The sequence below is a fragment of the Metopolophium dirhodum genome, chromosome 9, assembly GCF_019925205.1.
Source record: "Metopolophium dirhodum isolate CAU chromosome 9, ASM1992520v1, whole genome shotgun sequence".
Classification (NCBI taxonomy): domain Eukaryota; kingdom Metazoa; phylum Arthropoda; class Insecta; order Hemiptera; family Aphididae; genus Metopolophium; species Metopolophium dirhodum.
Window position 1 is genome coordinate 32206829 of NC_083568.1, and position 12765 is coordinate 32219593.

Below are 12765 nucleotides of genomic sequence, written 5' to 3' on the forward strand. Positions count from 1 at the left end.
ATATAATATGATGGACAAAATCGATTTTAATAACTATATTAATATATTGAAAGGTGAGTTATTTAGTTTTTTGATATTACATCATTGAATATAATCGTTTGAATTTTTTTTTTTTTTTATTATAGATTATTATCAATTAAAATTAGGATCAAACGAAACAGAACCGATCAAAAATCATGAAAGAGAAAAGTGTACACTGAGAAAACCGAGGAGGAAATTATACAAAAAATTGATAAAATTGGCAACAACGAAATTTTTTTTAATAATGTCAATTCTATTAAATCTTTTTTTACTCTACACTCTTTACTCTACACAATCAGCAGTCAATAACCTGTTTATAACAAATACTCAAAATTATGGTATAGTATTTAAATTTAATTTTTAACCTTTTATAGATAAATGGTAATAAAAATTTGATTTATTTTTTGCTCCGTTATAATCTTTTATTTTTTTGATGAATTTTAAAATTAGATTTTTTGTAATATATTTTTGGGGATTGGGACAAAGATGCCCCATTGGTCATTTAGGAAGTATACTTAAAGGACCTTACAACACAAAAATCATATTTTTTTTATTGTGTATTATAATTATTACGAATTTTCATAAACAAAAAATGTAAATAAAAGTTGTCAACGGTGATTCGTTCTATAGTTCCAGCGTTTTAAAGATTGTGCGTGACGTCATAAGATCCAACTCTACGGCGCACCGCTGCGGCGGCCGCATGTCCATGAATTTGACCCACCCACTTTCTATGATAAGACCCAAACCAATACCAAAAGTTAGCAAATAGTTAGCAAATAATAGCGAATTTACTATAGAAGTTAGCAAATCATTATTGAGGCAGTTATAAGCATTATTTATTTGGGTGGGCCAAGTTCAGGTAACCCACCCACTTTGTCCGATCGTCTCCAAACAAACGCCGGTAGTTAGCAAACAGTTAGCAAATAATAGCAAATCAATTTTTGAAGTTAGCAAATCAAAATTCTATTTTTGGCCGATTTTAGAAAAAAAAATTCCAGCCCACCCACTTTGTCCGATCGTCTCCAAACAAACGCCGGTAGTTAGCAAACAGTTAGCAAATAATAGCAAATCAATTTTTGAAGTTAGCAAATCAAAATTCTATTTTTGGCCGATTTTAGAAAAAAAAATTCCAGCCCACCCACTTTGTCCGATCGTCTCCAAACAAATGCCGGTAGTTAGCAAACAGTTAGCAAATAATAGCAAATCAATTTTTGAAGTTAGCAAATCAAAATTCTATTTTTGGCCGATTTTAGAAAAAAAATTCCAGCCCACCCACTTTGTCCGATCGTCTCCAAACAAACTCCGGTAGTTAGCAAACAGTTAGCAAATAATAGCAAATCAATTTTTGAAGTTAGCAAATCAAAATTTTATTTTTGGCCGATTTTAGAAAAAAAATTCCAGCCCACCCACTTTGTCCGATCGTCTCCAAACAAACGCCGGTAGTTAGCAAACAGTTAGCAAATAATAGCAAATCAATTTTTGAAGTTAGCAAATCAAAATTCTATTTTTGGCCGAGTTTAGAAAAAAAATTCCAGCCCACCCACTTTGTCCGATCGTCTCCAAACAAACGCCGGTAGTTAGCAAACAGTTAGCAAATAATAGCAAATCATTTTTTGAAGTTAGCAAATCAAAATTCTATTTTTGGCCGATTTTAGAAAAAAAAATTCCAGCCCACCCACTTTGTCCGATCGTCTCCAAACAAATGCCGGTAGTTAGCAAACAGTTAGCAAATAATAGCAAATCAATTTTTGAAGTTAGCAAATCAAAATTCTATTTTTGTCCGATTTTAGAAAAAAAATTCCAGCCCACCCACTTTGTCCGATCGTCTGCAAACAAACGCCGGTAGTTAGCAAACAGTTAGCAAATAATAGCAAATCAATTTTTGAAATTAGCAAATCAAAATTTTATTTTTGGCCGATTTTAGAAAAAAAATTTCAGCCCACCCACTTTGTCCGATCGTCTCCAAACAAACGCCGGTAGTTAGCAAACAGTTAGCAAATAATAGCAAATCAATTTTTGAAGTTAGCAAATCAAAATTCTATTTTTGGCCGATTTTAGAAAAAAAATTCCAGCCCACCCACTTTGTCCGATCGTCTCCAAACAAACGCCGGTAGTTAGCAAACAGTTAGCAAATAATAGCAAATCAATTTTTGAAGTTAGCAAATCAAAATTCTATTTTTGGCCGAGTTTAGAAAAAAAATTCCAGCCCACCCACTTTGTCCGATCGTCTCCAAACAAACGCCGGTAGTTAGCAAACAGTTAGCAAATAATAGTAAATCATTTTTTGAAGTTAGCAAATCAAAATTCTATTTTTGGCCGATTTTAGAAAAAAAAATTCCAGCCCACCCACTTTGTCCGATCGTCTCCAAACAAACGCCGGTAGTTAGAAAACAGTTAGCAAATAATAGCAAATCATTTTTTGAAGTTAGCAAATCAAAATTCTATTTTTGGCCGATTTTAGAAAAAAAAATTCCAGCCCACCCACTTTGTCCGATCGTCTCCAAACAAATGCCGGTAGTTAGCAAACAGTTAGCAAATAATAGCAAATCAATTTTTGAAGTTAGCAAATCAAAATTCTATTTTTGGCCGATTTTAGAAAAAAAATTCCAGCCCACCCACTTTATCCGATCGTCTCCAAACAAACGCCGGTAGTTAGCAAACAGTTAGCAAATAATAGCAAATCATTTTTTGAAGTTAGCAAATCAAAATTCTATTTTTGGCCGATTTTAGAAAAAAAAATTCCAGCCCACCCACTTTGTCCGATCGTCTCCAAACAAATGCCGGTAGTTAGCAAACAGTTAGCAAATAATAGCAAATCAATTTTTGAAGTTAGCAAATCAAAATTCTATTTTTGTCCGATTTTAGAAAAAAAATTCCAGCCCACCCACTTTGTCCGATCGTCTGCAAACAAACGCCGGTAGTTAGCAAACAGTTAGCAAATAATAGCAAATCAATTTTTGAAATTAGCAAATCAAAATTTTATTTTTGGCCGATTTTAGAAAAAAAATTTCAGCCCACCCACTTTGTCCGATCGTCTCCAAACAAACGCCGGTAGTTAGCAAACAGTTAGCAAATAATAGCAAATCAATTTTTGAAGTTAGCAAATCAAAATTCTATTTTTGGCCGATTTTAGAAAAAAAATTCCAGCCCACCCACTTTGTCCGATCGTCTCCAAACAAACGCCGGTAGTTAGCAAACAGTTAGCAAATAATAGCAAATCAATTTTTGAAGTTAGCAAATCAAAATTCTATTTTTGGCCGAGTTTAGAAAAAAAATTCCAGCCCACCCACTTTGTCCGATCGTCTCCAAACAAACGCCGGTAGTTAGCAAACAGTTAGCAAATAATAGCAAATCATTTTTTGAAGTTAGCAAATCAAAATTCTATTTTTGGCCGATTTTAGAAAAAAAAATTCCAGCCCACCCACTTTGTCCGATCGTCTCCAAACAAATGCCGGTAGTTAGCAAACAGTTAGCAAATAATAGCGAATCAATTTTTGAAGTTAGCAAATCAAAATTCTATTTTTGTCCGATTTTAGAAAAAAAATTCCAGCCCACCCACTTTGTCCGATCGTCTGCAAACAAACGCCGGTAGTTAGCAAACAGTTAGCAAATAATAGCAAATCAATTTTTGAAATTAGCAAATCAAAATTTTATTTTTGGCCGATTTTAGAAAAAAAATTTCAGCCCACCCACTTTGTCCGATCGTCTCCAAACAAACGCCGGTAGTTAGCAAACAGTTAGCAAATAATAGCAAATCAATTTTTGAAGTTAGCAAATCAAAATTCTATTTTTGGCCGATTTTAGAAAAAAAATTCCAGCCCACCCACTTTGTCCGATCGTCTCCAAACAAACGCCGGTAGTTAGCAAACAGTTAGCAAATAATAGCAAATCAATTTTTGAAGTTAGCAAATCAAAATTCTATTTTTGGCCGAGTTTAGAAAAAAAATTCCAGCCCACCCACTTTGTCCGATCGTCTCCAAACAAACGCCGGTAGTTAGCAAACAGTTAGCAAATAATAGCAAATTATTAATTATTATTTTTGCATTACTCTTTTATATTATTTTTAGATTATGAATTACGATAATATCCATAATAAAACTCATATACTCATATACGATATTAGTTATTACTTATTAGGTGTAATTTTTAGTGTTTTATAAAATAGATACGTGTATGAGTATGAGTATGAGTATGAGTAAACGTGTTGTGTAATTTTACCACCTCAATCCAAACTAGTGGTGAAGTGCTGAAGTCCCCAACAAATATTATTTGTATTCCATAATCCTGTATAATATTAATATCTTAGTCCGTTAATAGATTTACATTTGTCATGTTCATCTTATTAGCAGTAACCACGATATGTGATGATACCAGAAGACATTAACCGTATGAAAAAAACACAGACTGTCAAATCTGTATAAATTATAATTAAAAAAACCAAGTCAGAAAATGAATTACTTAGCCAGGTTTCAGTTAACACAATAAACATATAGTTAAAGGACACAACATTACATCTAACATTCGAAAGTTTCGTGCATAGCCCTCTGCAGTTCTGGTAATAGCCAGAAACTGTTAAATCTAGTGGGCGATTTGAGTGCTGGACTTTGGACCGGGTCGGCGCTGAGGAGGTTCTCCGGTTTTTGACCCCGAGATCACTTTAGGAACACCATTTACATACTTGACACATAGCCCAGATTCACCATTAGAAGTCTGAAGATCAAGTTCCGTGTGGCAAGATTTTAGCTGCTGCCGTTGAAGTAGGGTCTTATCTTTGATAATACGAAAACCTAGAGGAAATGATACTACTTGTCGCTTAGCATCATTAAAGGAGGAAATCAGGTTGGTAGCATCATCTTTAGATTCAAAAATAACCTTAAGACGGCGTACATTATCAGGATTGGCTTTACCAAGTCGAATATATTTACAGCCCCTTAACGGCACATTGATATTATCACCAAGCAGCTCCTGTAAAGAAACTTTATCCTCTTCGGCCCTCTGAGAAACAGGAGAAGACTTAGACTCAGGGACACCATAGACCATAGTGTTGAAAAAACACCGTTCACGCTCATAAGTCTCTTGCAAAACTTGAGTGACAGTAGTTGTCGCAATAGCTTGTCCTTGAGCAAGTCAATTTTATTACGTAACGCTGAATTTTCAGCTTTTAGATCTGCAACTAGACACGAAAGCTGTTTGAGGTCGTTTTTATATTATGACTTATTTGAGTTATGAGTTATAATTTTAACAATATTTTTTTGTTATAGTATTTAATCGTGTTACTATAATCTACATTGGCGGAAGATCTGTCATCTACACCAACGTCACCAACTGATAATATAATACCGCCGGAGACTGCTAGTTGTTGCTGTAAATTCTGCATGGGAAACGCCCGTCGAACCACAATTTCACATATAGTTTTCGTAATACGTGGAATCCTAACCTACGGGTGCCCAAATCAAAAATTCTGCCAAAACAAACACACACGTGTTCCTCCCCCTACCAACAAAAACAAAAATAGCTAATGGCCTTAGTTGCCGGCCTCAAGCTCAATAAAAAAAAAAATCTTAGTTTTTTGATTAATAGATTTTTTTTAATATTAATATGAGTTTTGTAATGAAAAATTTCAGATTATATATCGAACAAAATTAATCGATACGATTATAGTAGTATAAAAAGGTATGTGAAAGGTATGTAAGCAATAAAATAACAAACTGTAAATTGCATTTTTATTACATTTTAACTAATTAGTTACAAATAAAAAATAAATTTAACAAACTGTAAACTATAATTACGCTATTAAACGCTATTCTAAAATGGCGACTACCTCCAACAATTATCGACTGCACGGGTTAGGGATAAGGGCGTACAGCCAAACAACAAAGAAATAGTATTAGTAGTAATTTATTATATTAGTAAGGTTTTTAAGTAAGAAGTGAAAATGTCATGTATCTACAGTCATTTGTTTTACTATAAAACACCTGTTGTCATTTGGGCATCGACCGTTTAAAAGGTCGAACATTATTTGCACATCAATATTATTTAACAATAGAACTGAAAAAAGGTGTATACCAAAAATTGTAAAAGTTGCTTTCTAAATTTCTTAGTGGTGTCTGTCATTTAAAACGGGCTCCTGAACATCAAAAACTAGACAATAAATTATTGTTTTTATCACTCATCCGTGACATCCAATGTTTACAATAATAATAATTAAATAAAAGGCTATTGGCTAAACGCAACGAGACGTTTACAAATTATGTTGATTATAATAATAATAATAATAATAATATTATTATTAAAGCTGGAACACGTAGCCGAATATATACGCACTTGTCATCCCGATGAATACGCCTCGTGGCGATGCGAGTATATATTGGCTCTCACAATAATAATGATGTATAATATAATAATAATGTATGATAATACAATATCATAATAATGTAGGTAAAGTGAGTTAGGTACGGAGCGCTATAGGTTTTCAACAACATTTTATGGGAAAACGGCAATCACAGTATTCGACAAAAATAATTTTGTTGCAATTTAAAAATGAATAACCACGTATTTCCTACGTATTTACTACCTTTACTTCAAATGTTGACAACAAATTCTATTAAATTGTATACATTATATTATATATCATACTAAAATTTTTTTTTCATACATTTTAGATTCTAAGCAAAACGTTAACCGATGAATATATTGACTTTACAGTGATTTTACAATGATTATATGTGTGTTTTAGATTCTGAGCGGAGCGATGAGTGTATTGATTTTACAATGATTTGTGTTTAATAATTTTTTAATTTTTTTATAATTTTTGGGTTTGTCACCACCGTTTGGGGCAGTAAAACTGCTTCAACTTTCTTCAACAGTATCTTGTTTGATGGGAAAGTGAATCTTGTTGGTGTATTCCGGAGGTCAAAATTTAAAATTTCCAATAGTTTTCAAAAGCGCCGGGATAAACAATTTACAATTTAAGCAAATTAAGGAAAAACGAGAAATTTTATGTAAATGACAGTAGATATATGAAATGTTCACTGAACATTTATATTAGCATTTATTGCTATATATACCTACTATAAAATATTCAAAATGTCTAAAATACTGTTCGGACGTTTTATTTTCCGGATATTATACGCGTGATGAGGTCAGTTCTACATAGCGGACAAACTCTTAGTTAGTTTTAGGTCTGATACAAAATATATATTCAAGTAGGGCCCATTCTGGATAATGATTATTTTTTTACATTTGGTGGACAGGGTCGGCGGGTTACCGGGAACTTATTCATCCCTACCCTCTTCACCGTACCTATCATATACATACAGGTCTGAGTTAGGCAAAAGGCTATGAATAAATATATCCTACCTATCCACTCCTATCAATACCTATTACATACATGATACATACCGATCTAAGTTAGATATAAGGCTAAGAATAAATATATATATATTGAAACTACTTACAATAACTTATAATAGCTATGTAAGCACTATAATAGCTTATATACATTTATAATACATATATAACGTATTAAAGAAAACATTATTAAGTATATTATATTACCTTCTATCTATACATGAATATTATATAGCATATATATGTATGCAGAGCTGTGATGAAAATGGAATTTTTCATAGGAGATAGTCTACTATATACCACCATCTAATAATATCAATAACCTAATAAATCCACTCACAGGTATATAATTCGTAACAGATTTAGTTAACACTAAATTATGAACAAATAATAAATACATTTTATACTCCAATCCACAACCCCTTAAGAAATTCAGAGACAACAACCTCTCATTTACCGGCACCTATATAGAATATCGATATAGTATACAAAATTAGATTATTGTATGAAGATACTTTAATACTATACAGTATACACATACTAAAGTGTCATACATACTTACAAACTCAAAACAAGCGTCTGGAAGTAAAATTAACGCTATTTACTCTACGCCATCATGTTATCTGAAAGCTGTTAATGATCAGAAAGTTACGTCCCCGACCAAGCAAGACGACTATTTCCCATACAAAAGCGACAAACATTCGTATTGGACTGAGTTTTTACGTCCGTTTTTATTCGAATGGCATTATAATCTGAAAATGGTATAATATTTTTAGATATGTGTGATGTTGTACCTTATATTATATTATGAGTAAGTATGTTTATGTATGTATGTTTTTATAATATAGTCGATACAAATGTACATCACAATATAATATATATATTTTTTTAAAGTGCAAATAAAAGGGGAGGCAATGTATTTAAAGGAGAAGGCGTAAAACATATGTCGGTCACGTGAACTCCCGAAACCCGAACATTTTTTTTTTTGTAACTAACAAAATAATTAATTAAAAATTAAAAAAGACCTTGATACTAGATGATTGTTTTATTTTATTTCACAGTATTCAATAATAGACAATAGTAATTGTGTAGTCTAACATTCTTAATCAAAAATAAATATAATGAAAATATGTTTAGTTAAAAATTAAAATATTTTAATAAGCGAGAACTTTCTTATGTAGAAAAAGGACTGAGTGAGTACTAAATAATAAGTAATAAACTAATAAGAAATAACTAATAAGTATTAATATTTAAGTTTTTTTATTATGTTTAATTTAAATATAAAATCAGATTGCTATATCGAATTTGCATTGAAAATCTCATGTTAATTGATATTATACAACATGTGTTTTTTTTCTAACACCCGAATCAACCAAAATTAACTCGAATAAATTTGCATTTAACGGTAACTAGAAAAGTGTATTAACCCGGAACACCCGAATTTTCTTTCAAAACCCGAAACTCGAAAAAATGATTCCGGTGCAAAGCCCTTGGTATAATATAATATTATTATATTGTAATGTACGTTACGTTTGCACCGCTCAGACATCCGGGATCCTTCGACAGTGGCGGCAGTGGCGCTGAAAATCGCGGCCTATATACGATCGCCACTCGGCCGGTTCGGGTCGGCTTACCTCAGCCGCGTTCACCCATCTCCTCCTGGCTCGTTGTCGGACGAGTTTCGGAAAGGCCCTGCAGATAGTTAATGGCCGTTCTGCGTCTTCTGGTCATCAATGACTCCGCTGGGCGAGGGTTCAAAATCGTGTTATCGGGCAGATAACAAAGGTCGTCCAAAAAACGTCTGCTGGATATTCACGGATGTCGGCCGCATCGTATATACCTAGTGCGAATCGATAAAAAATAAAAACGCGTCTCGTCTCGCTACCGTGTGATAAACGAACGTATAACATTATAATATTCTATTACCTAGTTTGTTTAATTTATAAACGTTATAAATAAACACCAAATATCCATGGTAACATTGCCGTCGCGTCGTTGTCTTCGTTGGCAATTAATACCACGGATAAATAAACATAAAATGGTCGATACTATAATCCGTTATGTTAACTGTAGGTGTATTAAGTATCCAAAAACAGCAAAGCCAAATCCGGTGGAAACACACTTTGTCGGCGCGTATAGCCACTACGTGAATACGGTGGTTGTAGGTATACTCGCCCATAATATTATGAAGAAGGGGTAAGGGTTCACCACGTAGATCAAATTTGTATAAGACAGATAGTCAAATAATAATACATAACATTATAAATGATAAGATTGTGGACTGTATTAAAATTATTAAATTATATCAAACAAGATAGCTCACCGGGTCGACCAATCTAACAAAGAATATATAATATAAATTACCAATAGTAAAATAATATATAACTATTCCGGTACTAAACATTACATAAAACATTATTTTATACATTATAATATTATATTATGTGCCTGACCTGGTCCCAAGGTACTGCAGTCCAACATCAAGTGGTTGAAGTACCGATGGATTGTCGGTGTAGGTGCTCCACCGTTGAGACCACCACTGCGACGCACACAAATCGTGACCGTACCAAACGAAGAAAAATGACGACCGATCGTCAATAAATAACGGCACGGAGAACGAATTCGTTGGACCAAGCACAAAGTAGAGAGTGTGTGTTCAAAGAGTTCGCACCGACCGACCGAAACAAACACACCGAAAAGCAAACGGCGAAAAAACTGTGTGTCGCAAATGGCGGCGGAACAACAAAAACAATCACTTTGTCACTTGTCAACTACAGCTGCACACGTGATTGGCCGGCCGGCGAAACCATAGATCATAGAATCTTCTATTATCTATGGGCGAAGCATTATCACGATAGCACGGCGGGTGGCAATTTATTATCATCGTCGATACCGCGGTGACCACTTGGATCCTGGTTATCGACCGTGACGCGAAAACACCACCAGTTTTCAACACACTTTTGAACACACTTTTGGATATTTTCAGTTTTAGAGGCGTTATCGTTGCACAGCATTTGTGACAATTTTACGCTACATGGCTTTAGTGTTTTAGTGGCGTAACACAATGGCTACATAAACGCGGTGGCCACATTAACACGACGGCCATACATGATAAAAGTGGTCAGGCCGTGGCCAGCAGGGTCGGACGTTGGACTGGCCAATACAACAGACTAGCAATAGCTATCGCGGCCCCCTTATCTGTATGACTAAATGGGGCCCTGCTTAACGGAAAAATCATAATTATAAAATTTAATATGAACTGTATTTGTAATGTGCTTTTATGTACAAAACAAGTTAAATTATGAAATAAAAATAATCAAACATAAATACAGTATTACAGTGTAGTAGTTTAGACGGACAAAACATGTTCGTGACGCCTCAACGTTTGTGTTATCGTCTTATCGGCGCTAATATGAACATGTCAATTGGGATTTTGATGGTATTTATTTTTAGAACTGTAAACCTGAGTTCTCATTGGCTTGAGGAATACTTCAATCAGTACACAATTATACGTATATACACTGAAAAATGAAAATAACATTATTCATTTGTCATCAACCCAATTTGTGAAATACGTGTTCTTGTTTACCTTATTATACTTTGTTTCTATTGTTTGTTTTTTACACTATTAAATGGAGAAACGTAAATTTCAACCTTGGGCTTCGAAACGTTCAGCAAAAATAAGGAATGATTTGATTGCTTGTGGTTTGTACTTTTTCACCAAGTCAACAAAAACTAAATTTTGTATTCCGTAAGTATATTATAAGATATTAAGATAACTAATAATTTATTATTTACTAACCAAATTAATACTGATGTACAAGCTGTTGGTCCTTATATTGATGAAGAAGATAAATCAGATAATATTAAATAAAAAATAAACAATCTATGTTTTTATTCATTTTAATTTGTTCATAATTTCTAGTTCCAAATAATGCATTATCTCCTGAAGCCATAGAATAAATTACATTATTTGTACCGCCTAATATTAATGCGAGTGCTAGTGATAAGTTGTATTTCCAAGATATCATCCAATTCAACCTTCTGGAGATCTACATAATTTACCATTTAAAACATGCCGTTTATATTATCGAATAATGTCAAATCAAACTATGGTTCAAAGAAAATGGCTTTCCTATTCACTTCATCTCAATAAAATTTATTGCGTTACCTGTTTGTGCTACACTGATAGAACTAGTCCGTTTACTCAGGGTATAACACCATCGACAAAACATGTATATAATCAAGTTGAATTACATGAACAAAGCAGTACTCATGAAATGGCACTCATTTCGTTTTTATTTCAAAGTAGAAATCAATGTACTAAGTCTTTATTAACAAAAAAACATAGATGTATTACAAAGACGGCTTGTGTTACGAAGAATAATAGATATTAATTAAACTTATTGGAACTCAGGGTCTGGCATTCAGAGGAAAACATGAAGCAGCATTTTCACTTGACAATAATAATACTAATCATGGAAATTGTCTTGCAAAAGTTTTACTACTTGCAAAATATGATGCTGTACTTGGTCGCCATGTTAATACATAAATAGAAGCAAGTAAAAAAAGAAAAGAAACTCATCATAATACTAAAGATTAGGTTAGGTTAGGTAGGTACCAAAAATGTTGATTTATTATAATCGTTCCTAAAAATTACTATAAAATAAATTGTCAATTAATTTAACTAAGAAAAACAATAAATAAAGATAAATATGTTGTCTTGAGTAACAATTGTAAATTATAAAGTTTATTAATTTATGATAATTTTTGGTGAAAAAAATGTATCATCTTTTTTAAGTGAATTATTATTTATCATTATTGTTGAGGCCCTTTATAAGTAAATTGCCGGTGAGGCCCTTAGTACCCAGTCCGACCCTGGTGGCCAGTGCCGATCATAGGACCTGCAGGTGCCACTGTTTGTTACTTTGGTGACTGCAGGTCACTATGCACCGTATACGTTAACTAAAAATTATAAGGACGAAAAATTCTGGCCAGAGTGGCAGGCGCAAGGCGGCTTTATCAAAGATTTTTGCGCATTCAAGAACTATAGTTTTGCCTTAGGCGGTACCTAAAGAAATTTCCCGACCATTCCTTTTCTCTGGCGGCATATAAGAGAGCAACAGGCCGTCCGTTTTTCCGTTACAAATAGCTCGGTGTAATCCAGGGCTGTAGATGAATAGTGTTTCTGGAGTTAAATTTAAACTTTAAAGGTACTATTAATACTGTATAATATTATTAATTGTAAATAAATAATACACAACAATATGTACTTTTTAAATATATAAATACATCATTGGGAGTGGGAAGGGCTTTGAAAAAATACAGTCTTGGGTGTATAGGGTTTTTTTTGGTTCTTTAAGGCTGCCACTGCGGATGAAGTCTATTCACGCC

The 12765-nt window shown here is 33.3% G+C and overlaps 1 pseudogene; it reads right to left on the reverse strand.

Annotated features, from left to right (window-relative positions):
• Positions 1-4599: 4599 nt before the first annotated feature.
• On the reverse strand, positions 4600-5398 carry LOC132953069 (uncharacterized; annotated as a pseudogene).
• Between the last annotated feature and the right edge of the window lie 7367 nt (positions 5399-12765).